Source organism: Plectrocnemia conspersa, unplaced genomic scaffold (genome assembly GCF_051122295.1).
Source record: "Plectrocnemia conspersa isolate PC_06_02 unplaced genomic scaffold, ASM5112229v1 ptg000008l, whole genome shotgun sequence".
NCBI classification, from domain to species: domain Eukaryota; kingdom Metazoa; phylum Arthropoda; class Insecta; order Trichoptera; family Polycentropodidae; genus Plectrocnemia; species Plectrocnemia conspersa.
In genome coordinates this window covers 287,956-312,677 of record NW_028277172.1, presented here as the reverse complement: position 1 = coordinate 312,677, position 24,722 = coordinate 287,956, and the positions used below count along the sequence as shown (strand labels likewise).

The following is a 24,722-nucleotide window of genomic DNA, read 5'->3' as shown; positions in this document are numbered from 1 at the left end:
TGGCCAAGTTGACTGAATTACCCCCGCTTTACCTCCCGTTCTCGGTAATCTCGGACAACTTCCGAGAGATTTTAGAGCGGGCAGAACCGAACTCGACCGAAATAACCCACTATATTCTCCGTCCTTGGCCAACCTTGGCCAACTTCCAGAGAGTGTAGTGCAGGCATTAACGTAGCACAAATTACAACCTAAATAACAAAACCTTTTGAAAGCAGAAAATATGAAGTATGAAGTCAAGAATACTTTTAAAAACCGATAGCATATAAAAATATCTGAAACTATGGAGTTAAGGCTCTCTGGAATTTTCGTAACCGGTACACGATTAATAATGAAATGAAATCTATGTTTATTTCATTACAAAAAGGGGTTTTCTAGCTAAATGTAATGATTATCGAGTGAACATACATATCTTATATGTGACTAAAATATTTAATCACATACATATTAAATTGTATGAGCTTTACGGTAGTCGCACGTTTATATATATAGAATCTTAAGTTATTAATTTATAAATTATTATTATATTTGCTACAACTTTGTATAAACGCAATTTTATACATTGTATTGTCTCCAATTCATCTCAAAAGATTGCACTTGAACTCTTAGATTTCGGACTTCGTAGCAAGCTCAGGTTTGACGTAAAGTGGAAAATGTCTTAGATAAATTTTTGTGACACAAACCAAAAGTAAAATAGTAGAAAAGTCAAGTTCTGACAAATGAAAAATCAAGAAAAAATATCTGGGTGAAAATGTTGATATATTATTTTGAAGCTTCTCTCTTTTCTATTCTCAACCGTTTGACCAATGCGATACTTCGGGGTGGAAACAAACTATTATCTAAAAAGAATAGACCTAATTTATGGCATTCAAACAGATGGATATTTAGCAACTTTTGGCATTTGAGTACCTGTTAGGCAAAATTCACTGACTTTTGTAGCAATTGTATGGATAGTGCATTTATTTATTTTGTCATCAGCATCGCATTCTATGTAATTTATTTGCATAGGCACCGACTGTCATTTTATTTTGGTCCAAATCCACAAAAATAGCGTTAAAAATGAATATCATCAGTGTGATAAATATTTGTTATAAATACATCAGCATAAAGGTAGTGTGAAAATAATGCTAATGTACGCAGATAATAGAGAACAAAATTATTAGAATCATTAGTCGATTAAAGTGTAGGATTTCATATTCACATAAAAAAATCAGAAATTTTGATAGATATAAAAAAATATGTTAAAAATAGTATGTGATTATATTAACACAGTAAATTATTCTAGATATATTTATATAATTGATTAACAAAGAACTGAACGGTTGTTAAAGAGAAAATCGGATTGATCACGAAGTGTTGAATTGCGAAAAAATTTGGGAGAAAATTGTCAATAACAGCAGTTGCTACTTAACATTTTTTTTATATATATCGAACAAGATAAAGATTAAAAATCTCTTTGGGTTATTGAAACAACAAGATTTGAGTTTACTAACAAGTGAATTAAATATAGCCATCATACATTTGTGCAATCTGCCAATTTCCATGTAGAGCGGTTTTTTATTATCTAATTAATAATGTAGTTATTAGATTAGCAATGCAAAGATAAGGTCGAACTAAGAAGTAGTTTTTGCTATTCAAATATAAATTTAGAGATTCATTAAAAGCTTCTAATAAGCATACATATTTTTAAACATTTCGCACGTACCCATTTTTTTATGCAGTGGTTGTACAATATTTAAAAATATTCGTACAAATTTAATTTTAAACAAAAAAAGGCTCATTAAAAATTTTTGAGGAATCATAAAATTTATCGAGAAATTAAAATTCTCGATTTGGAATTTTTCTAGAAAAATTCTCTAAAATAAATACTGCTTAAAACTGTAGAGCGCTCTGCATAAAATATTAAGAGATTAATACTTTTCATATAGTTCATATAGTCTTGAACCTAATTGACTCATTGCACACTTTTCAGCATAAAAATATGCTCATATATTTTTTAAATTTCATCAAAATAGTCATGTAGTTTGTGCAATTTTAGAATTTCAAATAGCAAGTTTAAAAATAAAGAAACTAAAATTAAAATTAAAAAAATATTTAATAAAATTTTCAACAATATTATTGACTAATATCAAGAAAAGTTTATGTTTTTTTTGCTATTAAAATATATTTTTTTGATATTTAAACAGTGAAACTTTCAAAATAAAAAAAAAATGTTTTTGATTATGATATGATATTTATATAAAAATTTGCTTTTCATATTAAATATTTACTACTCGTATTAAAGTCAAAATTTGTTTATTTGTAGCAAATATTTACTTTAATTTGCAACTCAAAGTAAATATATGGTATTTATAATTATTATTTGTTTCTTAAAAAAATAAAAAATGCAATTTATAAATATAGTAAGTAAGAGACTAGCGAAGAAAACAGAAGCAGCCGCTTCTCTCTTCGCATCTTTGTCTCACAAATTAAACCCCCAGCCACCAAAATCCGAACAAGTAGAAAAATAAGTAACTCTAGAATGCATTCTATTACTCTATCTCTTTAATATTGTGCATATATTATCCGGAGAAACTATGCTGATGGAAATGCTGATAAATTCTTATTGCGACAAGTAATGCAGTAATAAAAAACTTGTTTTTTTTTCATTTTCTGCATTGCTTGCTTTTTATTTTTTTGCTAGTAAGAAAAGTTTATTTGTCAGAAAATTTCTTACTTGTAACCTCGATCTAAATACACCTAAAACCAATATTGAGGTCACCGAAGAGGATAGTAATTGGAAAGATTGGTGCCTCTATACGAAGTTTAAGTGACACTGTGTAAGTGTGACACAGTGGAAACAAAGATTGACTCCTTCGAGAAATGGATCTGTCAGTTATGGATATAATATAAGAGATTAACGTTTGTAAACGTCTCTCTACTGCTAGAGGGAAAACGTTTCATTTTATTTAGCTATATGATTGCCGTATTGTCAGAAGAGAGCAAAGCGATTTAGAAAGGATTAATGTTTTGGATGGTGTGGAGAAAAGATCTCATTAAAGATTGAGTGATATGTCAAAGGCTGTTAAAAAAGAATAGAACTCCACACCTGTGTTACAAGAAATAAGACTTAGCCCTGCCACATTTAATTTTTGTCCGATTAATTTAATACGTTGTTGAATTAATTAAAGCACCAAAAAAATGCTCTGACACTAAGATACAATCTATCTTGATGGGCTGTATAGTTTAGCGAAAAATGCGATAGCACAGCGTGCGTGCACAAGCGTGTGCGAGTAATATATATAATACCAGCAGTGAAGCTTTTTAACAAGCACGCTGATCTCTCCCACTACCCAGTACTAGTATGAATACAGTTTTAACGTATTATAAATACATAACGATGTTTCAATTATCACTATGGTGAATCGGAAAATAATTGCTTTCATATTCACGTACAATGGGTTGAAACTAAAAAAAAAGAATCAGATTATATTTTATTATCCAGACACAACTCTACCACACCGACCGACCGACCGACCGCCTTTTACATTTTCACATACATTAAACATTCAAACGCAAAAGTCGCTACGTGTAACCCGCGCTTAAGCCTCCGCCCTTGCCACCTAAAAGTCGGTGGCACGGTGGTCGGGGTGGCGCCACCCCATAGTCCGCCATTGCACAGAGCGCGCATGCGCACTAACTCTTCCCTCTGCGCACGAACGACCCTACCCCTGGAGCGCTTCGCGTACAACCACCATTATGGATCAGAAGGTCGCTAGTGCCGAGTGTCGCCGTGCGGTCTCCTCGTCATGAGACCGACCGTGGGTTCAGGTCAGACGCAGTCTACGGCGGTCCGAGCCGCTTTCGGCTCCTAGAGACCGACTCGACAGTGTTTTGTGTTTTGTGACCAGCGTACGTACACCACCCTCTGCCGCAGTGCTTAGCAAGTAGGCTTGTGTGCTACCACAGTGACAGCTACGGGCGATTCACACTATTTTTTTGTAAGTGGACCCTTTCACTTTTCTATTTACTGCTATTCGTAGCTTTAAGTCAATGCATGTTATCCTCCATATGAATTTATCAAAATAATATCATACCATGTTTAACATCAATTAAAAAGGCACATGTCATTATTTTGAGTCTAGTATATATGTATTATATATATTAAGCAATCTATTTTGGGATTGATTCATAATAATACTTTAAAAACTCACTATGAACCTTAATGCATTTGGTTAATCTAAGATCGTGTTTTTATTTCATGGAAATTTCGCGCTTGCTCTTTTTTGCACCCAACGCATGTATAACTTTTGATCGTTTAATATTTCACAATCATTACAAGAACAATTTTACATAATTATTTTTACTATGCATAAATCTAAAAAAAAAAATAAGTTCATCAGTGGCAACGGATGGCTATCCAATTATTTTTACCTAAATTTTTCCTGCTTTAGACTCACATTCTTTAATTGAATGTTTTTATTTTTAAGATACTTTCACTTTTTCAAATGGTAGGAGACTTACAATTTTATTTTTCGAGAATTATCGATTAATTATTGTAAGTAAAAATTTCATACTATATTTTTTAAATAAATATTGATATTGGCATATATTTATTTACAACAATAAAAAAATAGTTATGAATTTTTTTAATGGTTTCTATTGCTAAACATAATTTATAAAATAAGTATATGGTATAATAAGTAAATATTGTAATTTGTCTTTTTTGGGATAGAGAAAATTGCGTTAATTTTTTTGTGAGCATAAGTTTAATAGTACAATAAATAACCGTTCATAATTATTTTAAGGTTTCTGTTAATTGCTCTAAGAAAACATGTTGTTATAAAGGATACAATTTGTTAAATACAATCTTGATTTTCAAGATTGTAATCAATGCTTTAATAAATAATTTTTCTCAAAAATTAAGAATAAAATATTTATAATAAAAAAATTAAATTAGCATTTTTCAGAAATTCTGCTATTCTATTATATGTATGGATTTAATTAAACCATTTTTTAATAAATATATTTCTTAAATAAAGTTTAAAAAAAAATTTGGTTACTGTATTTTTATTTTAGTAGTTATTGCACCATTATTAAATAAAAAAGCAAAATCTCAAATATTTTACAGTTATTTAACAAAGTGCTTAACGAATTTGTAATTTCACATTAGCAATTAATATAATTTGGTTGATTCTTTAATTCTTAAAAATCATTATGTCCAATGTATAACTTATATGAATATCAAATTAGTAATTACACTTATTATTTTTTGTGCAAGACACTATTTCTTGAAAAGTTCAACATATATTCTTAAAAAAAAAATCAAAAAAATCGACCTCTTACAGAAAAAATAGAAATTGATTTTATCTTTTATTTGTTGATAATTTATAATAAATTAATGTGCAATTAAAATATTAATAACTAATGTTTTTAAATAATTACAATAAAAATATTTTCTGTTAATTTTGTAATGGGCTAATAGTAGTGTTTATAAATGTTTTAATATATGTTTAAAAATTGGGATAAATACATCAAATTCTAATTTTCGTTGATTGTTAAGTAGATAAAATTTAATTGTCATGAAAAAATAAACTAAAATTAAATATAAAGCTTCTGAAAAATATGCCAATTAAAATGTTAAACCTAAAAAAATATGACACTAAAATTATGATTTCTGTAATTTAATATAAATTTTTTTTTATAATTTATCTATTGTGCTTTTTATTATGACTTCAGAAAAAAAATAATACAATATCACTAAAAACCGAAAATCCACTTTTCTTTATAAAATTATTTCTCTTAGTTTTACTCTATGACTAATATTTACTGAGTGATAATCATTTTTTTAAATTTTGATAGTCGCCTGTTAGAAAGCCAAAGTCGTAGTTACTTTTATCATTAGCTAATAATTGTATAACTTTGTTGTCAATCTAAAGTTTACGCAAATTACTAAGTCTCATGAGCTATTAAAGTTTTTGACCAGTTTAAGTTTACTAAAGGATCTTTCCGCCAAAGTTTTTATAAATATTTTATTTGAATGAATCTAAATCGTTTAAATATTTTATTTGAACCATTTAACGACTTATTGAAAAGTGTGAAATTTAGCATCTGTGATTAATATATTTATTAGATTTTCATTGGCTTACAATCAATAGAAACTTTTATTGTTACAAGATCCTCATAAAAATTTAAGCTCTTTAAGAACTACATATATATGGATGATTATTGACTGTTGCAATATTTTTTTAAAGACACAGGTAAGTTTGATACAAGTATTTTTATTTGACAAAAATAATATTGGACTATAATAAGGATGTCACAATTTTTGGCAAAACAATGGCAGCGTTAACTCAAACAAATTCAAAGAGTGAGGAACATTCACTTAATAATTCAAGATTGTTTCTTTATATTTATCAGTCATATTTGCGCCATTGTCATAATACTGAGGTCTGAAATATTAAATGTCAAAGTTGTAAGCTTGAAATTTGTTCAAAATATCCTGTTTCAGTTCCTCTCCAATGTGCTGTTTTAATTCGATGTAATCACTGAATCTTTTGTAATCTTAACATACCCATGTACCTTTAAAAATATATTACAATATGACTTTTTGGATAATTTAAAATAGTATTATTTAAAAAAAAATATAAAACAAAGCTACTTTAAGGGAAAACTATCGATTGTTTACAAACAACGCTTAACACAGATATACAAATAATAAATCAACGTCCAAAACAGTAATCTCACCATACTAGAAAAAAGGAAAACTTCTATCCCTAGAAACGGGACAATCCAAAGGCTGCATTGTGCTCTTGGATTTCCATTGTTTCCTAAACACAGGCGTGAAATTCCTACACGGGATAAGTCGAGTATCTCGTGCGAAAGCAAAGTTTTCGATTGTCCGTCTGATCTATTGTAAATTGTAGTACCATACGTAGGTATATGTGGATGTATGTAAATCATAACCATTGTATCTATGAATAGTTACAAATTCAATATGACCTTATGTTCAAAATAATTAATACGTCGAATGTTATCAGTGTCCTTGTATCGCGTACTCAAATGCTATAAATCAAACTAATGCGTTGCTCCATTGGAATTTCCGTGTTAACTACATTAAATATCTATGATAATAAAATTATCAATAAGGGACGTGTTATTGTTTAATTTAATACACCATTGGGTAAAATATGGCGCATCGTAAATAATTAATTTAACTAATATTATATTTTTTAATGTTTAAATTATATAGTAAAGTGTATATTTTATAATATTAATTAACGTAGCATAAGCCTTTAGCTTCATTTAATAAAAGATATAGAACATAATATCATCATTAATAAAATAACATTCTTGAATCTAAAAATATACCTTTATATTTTTTTCAGAAGTTAACAATAATGCTACACTAATTAATAATTTTTCTATATAAAAAAATTAGCGGTAAAATGAACAGAAACTCAATTAAAAATTGATATATTTTTTTGTGCAGGGTGCATTAGCTGCTATGCTCTGCACATGCATGTCAATAAAAAAAATAAACATACTCAAACCTTTGGTTAAGTATTGTAAAATCAATGTTACACTTAGAAGGCTAAATATTATTATTATGAAATTTTATATAATGCCACTAATATCATTTCCCATGCTGGGATGGAATCTCTATTCAGCTTAAAATCTTACATTAATTTATGTATTGATATATTATTAAACACATGCTATTATCGGTTTAGTTCACCGCACGGTTTAAAATAGATATTCCTTGCCCTTTATCAATACTCATACCACATAAGCCGATGGTTTAACATACGCTTTGAGCAAACTTTATGACGTGTCACGTCGTATTTCATAACCGATTATACAGCAAACCTCTGGCCAAAAGTCCAGTCTAAAACAAGCATAGTGTAGCTATGAATATTGCTAATCTAATAATCTAGTGTTATTTTTTTAGTATGCGCCAATTAGGAATGGCACGCATTCTCGTCATCAAGCACATCGGAGCCCTTGTTTACGTTCACGTCGGCCATTAATTTCGGGGGCCCCGGGCGCTAGCTCTGTCATCAATCACGCGAAAATTGTAGGCCGACGATGAAAAATGGTGGGAAAAACAAACGGCTGGGAAAATCCCCATTTTCTAACAATTCTTGTATGGCGTGTTTTAGAGAAGGGGAAAACCTTGAAGTCATGCCTGTCCATATTGTCTTTCGTCTTACATAAGTATCTCCTTTTATGGCGAGGAAGTGTGACAATAAGATTATCCACTTAGACATGATAAGCTAGCGATATTCTTAAAGTCTTAAATGAGCCTTTTGTCAAATTTTTTTTGTACTATATTGACGGAAAGAAAACAGAGGAGTTTTTCGTTTCTCTCCCAATTGATTTCATACATATATTATATTTGATAATATATATGTACTTATATCTATGGCCCCTTTCATAGAAGATTTTATTGTCCGCCCCTTTTTGGTAAGATGACTAATTACAGAAGGGTGAGGTTTATGAGACAAATTGCCGATATTAACGGACGTTTCGAGGGCAAAACTAAATACACGCGTCATCTCTTCTCAAGGTGATGGATATTTTCGCGTGTACTTTGCAACTTAAGTTGTAAAAAAAAATCTCACGGTGGTGTCCGGTTTTACCGAAGAAACATATTTTTTGTTAGATGGTTTAAACGATAATTTATTACTACACGATAATCCCTTTAATTGTAAATAAAATAGTGGTTTAATTAAAGGACCCTAAAGTTTAATTGGGTTTTATAAATATGGGTGGAATGCTATTAATTTCCTGTCTGATCCTTTTCTTTAAATCGCTAAGAAAGCAAAGATCATCTTTAATAAAATATATTTAGCGCCATAGCTGATTTTTTGCTCTTTTTTGAATTGAACAATATAGAAGTAACCCTTATTGCTACTCAGAACAGCTGTAGAGGAATCCTTATGTGGTTGTCATGATCTATTTTATTTAATTCTCAACCCAACATCATTTTCTAAGCTTTAACTTAATATATTTATCATCATAGTATGCTTATGAGCAAAACGCATTGACTTTTAATGAATAAATGCACTTACTGCTGCAATTGATTTTGCAGTATAGATTCAGCTGCCATGAGATTAGAAATCAATAGCAAAATAATTTACTAATTTGGTACATATGCATTTTGATTAAATGAGCAACATATACGTAACGCTTAATGTATCATTATTACAGAACGATTGTTCTCATAATACGCTTGAGCACCAAAGCTTCTTTTTTTAATGGTTTAATACTAGATAAATACTAAAAGCGAACCATTTTGCATTTTCACAAACAATTATGTCAATGGATAAATATATTTTATTTATTAAATATGAATAAATTTTCACAAAAAAAATATTTTCTTACTGAAGGTCTGTACTTTACTACGTTATTCCAGCATATTATACAACCCCAAACGTGGTCTAAAAATGGTGACCGATTTTATAAGGCGTATTCAAACTATCCATAAAATTATGAGGTACCTATTTACACAATTCCTAGCTTATAACGTTTAAATGGTGAATATTTAACTATTTTGAAAGTTGTTGTGAGGCTTGATAAAAATATATTTTTTCTGCGGCCTTTACTTTAAACACCAGAGAGTGTGTCACCTGTTATTTCTTTTAATGCGTTTGTATATATTTCTTTAAATAAATATAAAATACTTGGTTTACTGTATTATAAAGCTAGTACAATAATCTTTAATAATTATTAAATAAAAAAAAATTAAAATTAAAAAAATTTGATCAAAAAAAATAATCATCAAATTACGCACCGGTGAGTCGCTGGCGCTTAAGTGGTTGAATAAATATTTTAGAAATTAAACTAGTCAAACCAAACATGTCACGATTTTCTACACCTTTACACAAAATTATATTTTCGATCTCTGTAGTTGCACTACTTCCTTTTTTATTTTATTTAACATGCAGAATGTCAAAAATATAAAAATAAATTTTGCTTAATTTTAAGTTGTTACTGTTTTTTAGATAAAAAAACAGTTCTGGCATTTATATTTTTGGGGAATAATTAAATTTAAATCGGTGTCAAATTTTACATCAACACAATAACTACGGTTTAAAATACTTTTATGAACATTACTGTTTATTTAAATAATATTTATAATTATAAATATTTTGCATCAATCCAATAGCTCAAAAATACTAAAATATATTTGTAACGTTTTTACCACTAAAACTATTTTAAATTATATGCTTTTAATAAAAAAAATATTTCATTAAAACGTTTTTGATAGCAGTTTTTATAAGTCTAAATAATAATTTAGGATTATCTCATTTACACAATAATTGTATAAAATCAGTAAAAAGTGTGTTTTTTATATCAAGAAAAAAATATATATTTAATGATTCTGTACTAAAATTTATAAATAATTACATATATATGTACACAGTCAACGAAAATCAACAATCAGATATTTGTGTATATGTACATATGTATAAATAACGTTCGATTGAAAGTAGATTACAAAAATGTTCATGGCTTATAAAAAATTCAGTGCATTTTCCTACGTTACGATCCTTGACCTGTTTCTATAATAACACGCTCGTGCCACGCCACCTAACCCATTAGCCCCGACTTTGTACAGCGTTCTCAAAAAAAGCTTGAGATTGGGCTTGACATTGACGTGACATTTTTTATACAAAAAAAAAGCAAATGCACTCAGCTGCCGCTGACAGATGACAGTTGCAATTGTGTTGTAGTTTGATATTTTAGAATTGTTATGTCAGTCAAATTTACAATTTTTTTATGTATAAAATATTGATATATGTACATATGCATGTAAAATATAAATAATACAGATGCTCAAATCTATTCTAATCTTAAATGTATTAAACATTTCTTTATCAGTTAACTAAGACTTGTGAATTATATTTTTCGGGAGTGCATTATAATAATTTAAAAAATATTGCTAGGCATTTAATATAAACTTTACGACTTTATTAAAATTTTCCTTTTATACATTCTAAACACTAACCCTTCGTAAAATACAAATACACACAAATTTCGATCGGCAAAAATTTCAGACTAGAAATTTTACAGCCATTTTACGACCTGCGTTCAGCTCGCACAATGGCGCCGTTCGCGTTATGATCCAATAAACTCGCCGATGAAAGATTAAAAACGTGTCGAAATAAAAAAGTAGGTCTCTTTTTTTTGTTGGTAAGGAACAGAATAAAAGTGCTGTCTCACACCGGGTACCGAAATTAGTTGAGGGAGAACCGCGACACGAATCCGGATCGAAACGGCCGATAACCGGATAGATTGCGCAGGAGATTAAAACTATTGTAAGGCTAATAATATAAAGTAATCTGATGTACTTTATACTTGTAAAAAATGTATAAACAAGGCGCTAATTGTTTTTAATGTTTTTATTAGATGTCGTTTAAGAAAAAAGGGAGTTACTGCCCATTCGTGACGATAATGGTTAGTCCATACATAATATTATCCAGCAGTATAATATTATAAATCAGGTGTGTTATTAAATATTGAAAATAACAATGCTCAACATATTTGGGTCAATTTAATGGCTAAACGACTTCATAGACTAATTTTGCTAACATACGCTGAATATATTTATTAAAAAAATAATGTGCCAAGTCAACACCTTAAGATAAGGCTGTAGGTCGGCTAATCTGTATAATAAAGGTAATACAACTTTAAATAAATGCGTGCTATAATCAGTCATTAATAATATATGATCGAGCATACGAGAGTGGGTTTTCTTAGATTTTTCTAGTCTCACAGTTTAATAGCGCAATAAATAATTAAAATAAAATCGATATATCTAGTAATTGTAAGCTGTATTAATATTTTTAAATTAAGAAAATATTGATTTACAGACTTTAACTTAAGTATGATATAGCACTATGACATCTGTCATGCTGCAAAGTAATTTATTAATAATAAATAAATAGCAAGTGGACCAAGATGTGACGTTTAAATTTAATAATATAATTTAAAAAATAGAAGAGCTGATCTGCTACTGATATTAATCAACAAAAAGTTATACCGTATGAAACATGGCATGGTTTTGAACGCAAAAAACTTTTAAAGACGCTCTGTACTGCGTATCTATTTTTAGTTTTAAGCTCAAATTTTCTAAGCTAAAAATTTACTTTATAAATGAAAAAAGAACTTCTCGAAATGCTTAAATTAATAATAATATGTTGGTGAGGTGAATATATAAATATATTTAAAGCCCAACTCACTTAACCTTTTGAGGATCAATCGTGCGATGTAAATTAGCACATTATTGTGCAAGAGGGTTAGGCCTTTAAGATTGACTAATGCAAGAATCAGACTTGTCCAAGCTTCTACTGCATTTTTATATTATTAACAATAACTTTTGATTGTAATGGTATTGACAGGATTAAAATAAATGTAGTAGACTCTACCGAGCGTAGATTATTACCAACTACCATAATTATCTTTTGGTATAGTATCTATCAAGCTTTGAGAAACGCTAATTATATCACTATATTATAATTGCTAATTTTGAGCTTCCAGACATAATAGAAATTAAATAATACTTAGGTCCTATTTATTTCATCTCAAAAATAATATTTTATGTTACACTACTTGAACAGAAAAAGATTTCAAGATCAAAATTGTTTGGCTAGGTAAACATAAAATCGATCCAATCCAAAGAAATCGAAAAATCCGCAATTGATAGTACATCAATTGGCAGTTTTTCAAACCAAAATTCTGTATATTATTGCAAAATTTAAAAGTAAAAATGGTACGGTATATACAGATAAACTAGATAACACTAATCAAAGAACTTCAGAAAAATATCATGTATTAACTTAGTCATTTTTACGCGTAATTTGTAATTTAATATTATGTAGGTTTAAATCCTTTTATAGGTTTTTGTAAAAACGATTTATAAAAAATATCTATTTATAATATAATATAATTTGCACTCACCAAATTTTTCGGCGTCCATTTTCTGCGTACAACTGTCACGGACACATTTATTTTCACAGTTGCACTTTCACAATTACACTATTACACAATCACATTTATTTTCACTACACTATATCATTATTGATATTTATTTTTATTTTTTACACTTTTTATCTATTACAATAAATTTTGATACGTATAAAAACACTCGTAAATATGAAGAGGAATTTCACTACTACACAAACATATTTTCCTCTTACATATTTTTTCTCACTTTTTATTTTAATTTGCTCACGATATTTAAGCTTGTCTGAAAGCTTTTCTAGTGGAACGATAACACGGGCACGACAAGATGTGATAGAAACTGGTGAAATCTCTTAAGAATCGATAGATTTCACTCAATTTCGCAACCATAATTTAGCCTTACTCAAAAGAAAATCTTTGAATATAATTTTACCGTTACGATTCAAATTTTGATAGACACTGAACGAATATAACAACGCGCATTAAAATAAATAAACAACAACTTCTTTTGTTCATTCCATTGTTTTTCAAAATATTACGTAACTATGTACTGATCGGCGTGATCAACGCTATTTAAATATTTATTAAAGTGCGTTACACATTGACGCTAATATATTGTAAGGCCGGTTTCACATGTGCCGGATGGATTTGCCCGGCACCGGGCTGGCGGCGTGTAGTGGGGGTGATGTTGTATGGGCAGCGTCGGGCCGGCACCGGATGGATTCATCCGGCACGTCTGAAATGGTAGGTACTAGCACATACAACACCATCCTCACTACACGGCGCCGGGTGAATCCATCCAACACGTGTGAAACTGGCCTTAGGCCGGTCGTTCTGATTTATTTCCGTGTCTATCATCATCTTCGATTATAAAATGCGTTTTTTGTGTGGAATTTCCGGATTTGGGGTGCGTTATAAACTTAAAAGGAATGTCTCAATATATTTATTTAAAAAATTATAAGGAAGCTACATATTAAATTTCAATGAATTTATTAAAAAATATAATTTTTTGCTGATCGCCCAGCCACCAGCAAAGTTCGGTAAAAAAAACCCCGGGCGGTAAGCTGTTAAAATAACTCTTTAAAAAACACATCCCATCTAAAGTGAAATCCAACATACTCGTTCTTTTTTTGTTAAAAAAATTCGGTTGTAAAAAAATTCCTCTCGTTTTGTGTTGATTTTTGGACTGTAAATTATTTATACCCTTGCCCTTCAAATCAAATATTTTGATTTCTATCTCAAATAATCGGTAAAATGTTGGTTTTTTTACAGTACTCTCTGTAAAGATGAAATAAATTTCTTTCTCTAATTGTTGGGTCAATATTTTTTTACATTTTTCAATGGATTTTAATGATTTAGTGAAGTCGCAAAGATCCTTAGAATTCTTCGAGCCAATAAATAATCTGCGAATAATTTAATTCCTTATTTTACATATTTCTGCTCTTGTAGAATAGCCAAAGAAGTCATTATTTTTTGTTTTGTGAAAGATTCTGGATTTTTAAAATATTTAATTAATGATTTTTCTTTAATTGCCCGTTGAAACTTTGAGCTTAGTTCAGATCAATTGTTTTAATAAAAATTTTAGGCCGCTTCGGTTGTCAATAATAATCGTGAGAAAATTGTCAATAACAGCTGTTGCTACTTCAGAAAAACAATATAAAAAAAACTTGTTGGATTATCGAAAAAAAAAATAGTCCTAAATAGTTTTGCGTTTTGCCGATTTCCATGCGTAATTTATTTTTATCGGGGCGGGTTCTTAGATCACCAAAGCAAAGATAAAGCCGCGGGCCGGTTAGAGTAATATAAAATCACAAAAAAATGATGGTCATGCAAATATTTATAGTATGCATATTTTCAAACACCTGACACGAACACATTCGAAAAGGTGATTGATATCTGAGTGTCTTTTTTTATTACTTAGGCAAAAATATGGCGAGTTCAAGTGTTAATATTTAGTGAACAATTTTGTCTTCCAAAAAGTATGCATATAATGCATGAATCATTTAAAAAATATTCGTATTAATTTATTTTATAAAATAATTTTTTTTTTGAGAAATGACATTTTTTATCTGTAATTTTGATCTTCCAGACATAATAAAAATTAAATAATACTTAGTAGGTCCTTATAGTTTTTCAGCGACTTATACCATTCGTCTATCGTGTCGATCTTTCTCCACACTTAACGTTATTTGAATACAGCTATGCTGAGTATTTATACGAAAATACCGTACAGGATTAAAAATACACATAGGTTTTTTTTAACCCTTCGAGTGTCTCAACTTGACTCTCGCATCTCTTATATGTCTCTCGAGTAAATAACATTTCCCGGGTATGTGCCAAATGTTTGTCGAATCGTAGCAGCCGAACGACGTTTATGAGCGAAGCTAGCCTAAAAAGAAACACATTTAATTCAATTTCGTCGGAGGCGCGCCATCTTGGAATGCGACATTTTCCTCCACGGACGAGAAAACGGCGAAACCATCGGGAGATTTATAACGAGACAGCCCATCGACGATAACGGCTTACAGCCGTGACACGAGTCCCGCTCCGCAACAGAGATCGGATATCTAATTTTGCGGGCGGCCATTTTGTTTCGCACCACCGACCGACCATAAAAAACAAACGGCCGGTGTTACCACATGGAAAGTTATTATTTTAATCGGCCCGCCTAGCTTGTTTTTAATTAAAGAAAACAGCGTCGATTATGCTGCGTCCACAAATCTGCGATAAGTTTTTTTTTCGCTTCGGCATTTCCCCTCCTCTCACTCCTTTCCCACTCTTTTATATCGAAGCGCCAGACTTATCCGGCCCGCATCCGAATTAACCCGGCCTTAACGCTGCGAGCGCCGCTTTGACCTCTTGTCTGATTATTTATCGCGTGGAATTTCAGACCTTTTTGTGAGGCTATAGGGGAGAGTGGGGTAATTGAGAATACCCGATTAGTTATTCCAAAATTATCAAGACCGGCACGACAGATCAGCGGTATAAGTAGGGTTGGCAATTATAAACTTAGATAATTTTCTAATTCCGTCACAGTTAGCTGTCTGCATTCTTCCATGTCTATCCGTACACCGCAAGGCATATAATGTAACTGTATACGAGGTGTGATAAAACAATTTTTGGATTTCGTTTTCGGTTGGGCTCGTCATTTTTTTTATCAGACAACTGTCTGTAATATTTGATGCATAGTTTGTGTTTGAAATGTAAATATTGACGACGCATTTTGTCATGCGCAGTGGTGCAAATATTGCAAAAGACATTTGACAAGGATGATAAAGCATGTCGAAACTTAAAGTTTATGAATTGTTCTTTTTAGAGGTATATAACTATAAAATGAAATAAAACACATAAAAATCGTGACAATGAACATGGTATTGGTTATGCAATTAGTGTTTAAATATGTTTCCGTATGTCCATTTTTCGAGCAGCTGGGTCAGTACATCGTCAATAACGCGGCGAATGTTGGCTTCCAAGTCGTCCATCGTCTCTGGTTTATCGATGTAGACTAACGACTTCATATATCCCTACAGAAATCATCTGAAAGTGTTGAATCATAATCTTAAAATCCAATTCACAGGTCTATTATGCAAAATTATGCGCTCATCCAATTTTATTCAATAAATTGACTGAAGCGCACTGTGCAAAATGCGGCGCTGTTTTGTTAAAACCAAAGCTCTTCCGCATTTATATCATTCAATTGGGGAAAGAAAAATAAAGTAATCATAGATCTATAGCGCTCTCTATTGACTGTAACGTTCTGGCCAGCATTATTTTCGAATAAATATGGACCAAAGATTTCATCAGAACACCAATTGTGGATGTAAAGGTGTCTCCAATTTTTATTAATATCCTAAAATAAAACATATTATAGAAAAGTTTATTAATTTATATTTATGCATTTAAAAAAAATAACTAAAAAAACTTTTGCGTTCACCTCCCCTGGCACTCACAAAATCAAGAACATTCTTCGCGCGCGAGTTGCAATAAAAACATAGGGCACATGCTACTATTTACAAACGAAATATAAGGTAATTTAATACATGAAAAATAGAAAAAAAGTTTGATTTGCTGATTTTGTTAAATTCACAAAATACAGTTGAAAGACCCTAACCTCAAATTTTATATGGGTGCCTAGTTCCCTATAACGTAGTATTCCTATAACGAATCATGGGGCTAGTTTTTTTTTTTTTTGGTGGATTTTTAAAAATAAAATTTTAAATTTGTTGACGTGTACCGAATCTGCGTTCAATGAATTTCAACACACTTTGCACATACAAATTTTATCTCTAAAAAAATATAAGTATCTAACAGGTTTTATAATTATTTTATTATTTAAAAATAATAGCATTGTGCTATATGTGATTTAACCTATAATTAACTATATATGTCATTTCTTTACATATAAAACACTTTCTTTAGTAAGACTCAGAGAACCTCTAGAGTAATCATTATGAATAATTCATAACCTCTTACTATTAATACGTATGCAATTGTAAAAATATATAAATGCCTTTACAATCTAAATAAATTTTTACATTCGTTTAATGTTACAAAGTTGCTTTTATGAAACAGTGTAAAATAACTTCATGAATAATTCAATTGAGCAATTCCCAAAGTTTGCCAAGTCTGTAATGTCACTGTGACACCATCTGTTGTTTCATGTGAGCCGTAAAACCGAAAGGTCACATCTGGCATCGATTTTCGGTAGATTTTGACAATTTCAAAACAAATCTCGTCACCATTCAAAAGTTCGACGCTCTATGAAACCGCTGACGTCACGAAAACCTACGAGTGTTACGTCACACAACACTTTCGGCGCTATCGTGTGACGGATCACGAAACTCGCGGCTTAATGACCGAGAACATGCATACGGAAGAGGGTATACAAGGGTTTAGATTTTTTTTAAATAAAATTCTTGGAAACTTACGAATGGCGCACGAAAATGAAACAACAAAGGTGGAAACGCATAGATTGTACATAATTCCGTTACATAATGCAGGGGCGTCGTTAAAAATTGATCGCCTCGTGCTCTGCCGAGCCCTGGGTGGGTGCCCTGGCATGCCTTGCAAAATAAATGACAGAAATCAGTCAGGCGAACGTCGCCGGATCCAAATGCGAATATAAATTTTTATGATACACAACCCATAGAGCAGATGACGCACAGTGGGGCAAAAGCAACTTTTAAGCAGAAAATAATAAAATAAATATTTAAGACATATTTTCTCAAGTTTAAATTCACGCATCTAAAATATAATTTAGATGGCTATAAGCCTTCTTTATTATAACAAAATATTATTTTTGTGATAATCATCGACAAACAGGTAAAAGAGAAGCTTAACTTCGTTTTAGTTTTGTTAACAGAGTCTTAAGTAACGATATTCTATGATCAAATTCTATTGCAAAAAATGTGCTACTATCAGACGTAAGCAAACAAGATAATTCATTATTATACAGATTTTAGGTTAGTTCCAGATCTTTTCATTTTTTTTGTTTCAAATTGCAAAAAAATCTTATTTCTTTTCTTTAGAATATAATTTCTAACGATTTATTTAATAATATTATGTTTTATCAAATTGTAGCTCATAAAAAATTGTTAACATGAAAATGGTTACAAGTCAGTGACATGTATAGTGTCAGTATGTTTGTAAAATTATTTATGTTATTGATATAAACGTATATAAAAAATGACAAAGGCTAAGCCTCGGTATCAAGCTTAACGCCTGCACTACACTCTCTGGAAGTTGGCCAAGGTTGGCAAAGGACGTAGAATATAGTGGGTTACTTCGGTCGAGTTCGGTTCTGCCCGCTCTTAAATCTCTCGGAAGTTGTCCGAGGTTACCGAGAACGGAAGGTAAAGTGGGGGTAATTCAGTCGACTTGGCCAGCTTCGAGCGCTCCCGAATATTGTCGGCAAACGGACCGAAGTCGGAGCTGCTCTTTCGAGTGCGAGCGGTGAGATACTTCCCCTTTCGCTCTCTTGCATCTTAAGTGACGATTGATAGTATATTCTTCTAACAGATATCGTTATTATACTTTTTTCTTATAAAATTAAATAATTAAAAAATAATTAGTGGTACTTGATTTTGTTAAAAAAATCATTCCGAATATCCTTATGTATTTTCCTAGATCGGTTTATATAAATGTCACACCATAACGAATTCTTATTTAGAATCGATGGCGACAAATTCTAGGAATGTCACAAATGTGGTGTTTGTATTCTGAAGTATCATTTATATGCCTTATGGCATTTTGCAAAAGCCGACAAAGATTTTGCGTAAATTGAATATTTACGACCGAAAAGTTTTCACTGATATTGTATCTGTGAGTGCCCACACAAACTTTTATAATTATCAGTAGCGTAATTTTAATAATATGACAATTTAAAAATTGCGATTATTTGGCACATTTTTCGATCGCGCCCATTCACGCCCGCCGTCCGGACGGCATATGAAATTTGTGACAGTGTGTCCGCTACTTGGAAGTCGGTGACCTCGGCCGACTTCAGTTGAACTTCGGTTCAGACAACTTTCAGAGAGTGTAGTATAAGCATAAGGACGTAGATTATCTTTGTGGTGTGAATTTTTTCTTTGATGATGACTCGAATCTGCTTTAAATTAATATGACTCACCATCATTTTCATCAGCAAGCCTCATTTACTTTTCTTGAGGGCAGTTATTATCTGATTCTGAGAATCTGTATATTTTACAGTGACCACACGTCTATTATCTAAAATGTTATTATTTTAAAAATTAAAATATGTACTATGTACATTTTATTTTCTATGCATATTACATTTTAAAAGCTTTTGGTTCAAGATATTATAAATATAATAGTATGCAACTAAATTGAAAGGTAAATAATTATTTAGCTAGTATAGTAATTAAATATTTTTTTAAATTGCATTTTTTAAATACACACTGTGCGACGTTTTGAATGTAGAGCATTGTGTCATAATTTTAGTTCGAATGCCGTTATGAGTCGATTCGATGACGTGTCGTAAAATTCATATATCCGATGAAAACTTGGTTTTCGATGCACATTAAAATGCCAAATTTGACTATGATAGCAGTGAAGAGTACTACTTATTATATTTAAACATGCACAGTATAATACATTCATACTAAATTAGAAATACGCGATGGCAACAAAAAAAGTGTTAATTTCCAAGTCGTTTTTTTTTTAAACAGTAAAACAAAGCAATATAAATTTATTAATATTCAAAAGCTCTATGACAATTGCTTGTTTTCTCAGACAGTGTCGAGCAATAGAAAATAAGCGAATTTTCCTAGGAAAAGCGTATTAAGACGCCTAGGTGGCTCGCACATGTTAGGTGGTACTTTCCCACCCCACTCCTGCTGACTAGGTTCGTTTGCTTGTTATTTCCACCCCAGACTCACCCCAAACTGCGCGTGTTTGTACGAGGCGGGGGCCATATTTGAAAGGTTTTTGTCGTAATGTGCCTTAGGGGTCTTATGTTTGCATTCTATCCTGACTACTATCCGAGCTGAACTGGTGAAAGGCTTTCACTTTTGCCCGAGGTATTGATCTCGCGGATCGATTCCGTTTAAGATATCACGACGATGCGAAAACATGCACTTAACCTTTCTCGAGAGAGTTTCTTTTTTCATCCTAAATATTTTTAGACTGGCAGTGTTGAATGTCTTGAATGGAGTTTTATCAGCCAGAATCATGTTGTGATAGTAGATATACGAATTTTGATTAGATAATGACGCTTACGATGGCAGCTATAATATTAAAATCGATAAAGAAAATCTTAAGCGAAGCAAACAGTATTTTCTGTAAAATAAATACTATTATTTTCTCAAGTTGGTAAATGCTCTAGTAGTCGTTATATTATAATTCATGAAAACAAGCTCCAACAAAGGGTCTAAGCAACTTGAATTATATTATAATTTCCTCTGAAAGCACATTAAAGGTTGCGCAACCCTGGACCAAGTGCGCTGAAAACTAGGGCAACTATGTAAATAAAGGACACGCTCTTGGGATGCGTATCGTTGGCATATATACATTTTATTAAATATACTGTGCATATTTTTTCTCGTATAATTTTAATGATAAAACATTATTTGATCCATGCAGATTTTAAAATTTAGAAGTATTTCATTAATTAAAATATAAAATACAGGAAGCAATCGATTGAGATCTTGAGAGATAAGATAATACTAATTAATTGTACACTGCATACTATAATATGAAACATACAAGTCATATAAATAAACAGTAAGCTTTTTTACTGTCCATAAAAAATAAAAATTATAATTGATTATTTATTTAAATTAAAAATATATAATAATCTTTCAAGCAATTATTAACTGCTGAATAAAAAAATCTTGTTAGGAATATGCAAAATTAATTAAGTTGTTCGATAATAATATTGTTGTATAATATAAAATCGGACTTGCGCTTCACTCAATCTAGGTATTTGTCATAATAATAAAATGCTATTTATCTAGTTGTTTTAATGATGTATCACTAACTCCTAATAATTTTCTTTTAAGCTTTCACTATAACTTTAACCACTATAATATAAAAGTGGTATAAGTGGATACCAGAAAGACCTAAGAATAAAATTCATTTAAATTTATATTGTGTTTAACTTAGTTAAAAAACTATTTTTCAGCTCTGTTAACCCCTTCCCGGTCATGCCCGAGTTCTTATCTCAAAAATCAGCAAATTTCTCGAAAAAATTTTCATAGGCTTTTATGTTAAAGTTTAAATTTAAATGTGTTACAACGGCTGCGTATTTTTATACCGCTGCATAAGAAAGGGTGGGTCCGTGCAAGAAGATTTTAAGTCATGGTTAAAATTGGATCAGCGTTTTTCAAGGCGAAAAGGCGTATTTATTGTTGATAATGTTATCAATAAACAATATTGAAGCCGTTGAGTTTTAAAAACAGAATCACTATTCAATTATATAGTATACAATGATGTACAATACAAACTGTGATGCGCAGTTTATAGATCTGTATTTATTAAAATGGCGTTGTATTAACAACAATTTTTTTTCGACTTTCTATTATTAAAAAATCTGGAATAGCAAAATACTAAATAAAAAAAAATCTTTTTTTCACGAATTTTCCTATGACAAAAAGATAAAATAAATTGATTTAGTTGATTTATTAATGCCACTGGTTGTTATCTCGATTTTAATTTTTTTTTTATACAGAAAAAATAATAATAATAAAACAGAAATTAAATAACTACATATTATTTGACTAAACTAAAACTGAACTGAAATTGTATTTTAAAAATATTTCTGTCTATCTTCTCTTAAATTTTAATATATGTATTATATATTGTACAATGCAATGTTTGCTTAATGAAAATTCCAAGTAAGTAAATGTGACATTTATGATGTAATTTAGATGAAATAAGCAATAGACACTATGATGGTAAAATATATATTATCTGTGGTATGATTTTACCTCTTTTTTTCTCTGTTCATTGCTTGCAAATAACCATATGTATTATATATGAATATTGTTAAAATTAATTTTTCAATGAAGCTTAACGACAACACGGCATCTGGCTATTTAGTGTAGCCAACTTGCATCAATTTGCACACATATGCACAAAAGGAGGGTTGACGGGATCAAGTCATCAATCAAAATCATTTTTTATGTTTATTTCTAAATATAGTCTAGCCTGTCGTTTTATAAAAATGTAAAAGGCAAAATTTACGGAAGATACAGTGTGGACAAAACAAAATCTTGATACTTTTCAAATGCTAATATTTTATTTCGGGGTTGTTTGTCTAGTGGAGTAACTTTTGCAGTTAGTTTATGTACAGAGCATTCAATTCACCGAAAATGTGTACAGATAAAATGAAGTATATGTATCGGTCAGCTAACTCGAATTACGAAATCTTGAGTATCCGTCGATTGGTAGGCAGATTGAGAGTCTACGCTGTAGTCGTCGATGATTTGATGGTGATTCGCGTGATGAGAACGAGTATTATCATTTATAATCAAAGATAATAAAATTAAAATTATACCTTGATAAAAAGTATGGTTTGAATTATTCAATTTATTTTATCTTTTACATACTTATTTAAAACTAATATGAGCTTTGACTTTAAGATCTTTCATTGATACAAATAGTTTGAATAAGATTGTTTTTTATATGGTTTGAGTCTTAGAACGTATTTTTTTGTGCTACCTCTATCTTGATATTTTATTTTTATGCTTTACTTCCGTTTCCTGATTCAAAAAACATTCTTAATTCACGTTTTTGCGAACTCTATTATTTCAGTGACCGAAAAATTCGTTTCACAGTCGATTCGCATGGTATCAATCACAATTATGCAATAAACGAATCGTTTTTGATTAACGACCGCCGTTATACGCAGTATTTCTAAGGCATAGGCCTACTTCGTTTGCAGGGGTTCTCAAACTGTGTTTCGAGTAAACTGTAACCAATTACATAATCCGCCCCCCGTCTGATGATTGTGTCGAAAATTTATGTTTTTATTACGTGTACCCACCGGCAGCGACGGCACGCAAAGGTCGGCGAGCGTGAGCCCGAAATGCAAATCGAGAAATCGATTGGCAACAACTGGCCGAGCGTACAGTAGGTACGCAGACCGCATCAAATATTCAGCGGGCAATAAAAGTAAAACTCGGTACGACTTGGCGACATATCAAAATAGGTAGTTTATACATGTCGGACGTATGTGGTTCTTTTTTTTATGTGAAACATCTGTAGGAATAGAGCGAAATATATCACGGCAAAAGAGGTTGTTATGATAAAATATAATAATATTAAAAAATCTAATTACGAATATTACGCAATTAATTTTATTCACCGAATTTTGAAATCAAATATAATGATTATTTTTGAGCACTAAGAAAAAAATACGTAAACTCAGATTCTTCTTCATTAATCACAAATTTCATTCACTCCCCGTCACTTTTCGCGTTCTCAAGATAAAAAAGTTTGCGCAAACTTTTCGGTACTTATATATAATTTATTCCTTTAAAATACGCTATTAATAAAGAAAATGTTATCTTACATGCTTTATAATGTATAGTCAATTTTCGTGCTTTTCGCAGCGAGCTTGATTTGAAAGCTCAGTCTTTTGAGGTCGCAGATAAGAAGACCATAAAGCTCTCGTGTACACCGAGTGAAGTTATTTCGGCCGTTGTTGGTTTCTCTCACAAAGGCTGACGGTTTTACGGTTCAAATAGGACATTTTTCATATCCAAGCCATAAAATAGACCAATTGTGGCCACAATTTACCCACGCCCCTGTCTCGCGGCCGCCTACAGCTCTCCACATTGTTATCTCAATTTCAACCTTCGCACTTGAGGGGGTTTTAACATTTTACTGCTTTGGAAGGTTTTATATATTATAAAATGCAGAAGCCAATAAGTCAAAAGTCACTTAACGTTCACTGTCTATCGTTTCATCAACGACTTCCCATTACCTTGACAATTTATACCAACGAGTATAATTATTGATGCGGGTAGCGTTGCTCATTTTTTAACGCTCAAAGACTAAATCTTTCTTTATAGTCTCAATCTCGATATAATGGCAATCGTTCAGCAATGTTATCATACTTTTGCAAAATCTAGAATTCGAAAAATTTACATATATTTAAAAATAAAAAAAATATGATCGCAAAAAAGCAATATTCAATTGCCATTTATTAAGATAAACTTTTATTAATATTCAAACTTGCATTCCTATTTTTTTAAATATTTTTATTTGTTCTAAGCCATCGCTGATTCAAATCCTCCCGTAATTAATTCTATTGT

General features: G+C 30.9%; 1 protein-coding gene across 1 annotated transcript in view; it reads left to right on the top strand.

The window, feature by feature from the left end:
- Positions 1-3,735: 3,735 nt before the first annotated feature.
- The window catches only part of Nrx-1 (Neurexin 1), a 209,084-nt gene continuing 188,097 nt past the window's right edge, over positions 3,736-24,722 (top strand). The window contains exon 1 of the mRNA XM_088189849.1: positions 3,736-3,977. The gene's annotated coding sequence lies outside the window, so the exon portion shown is untranslated. The remainder of the gene's footprint in view (positions 3,978-24,722) is intronic.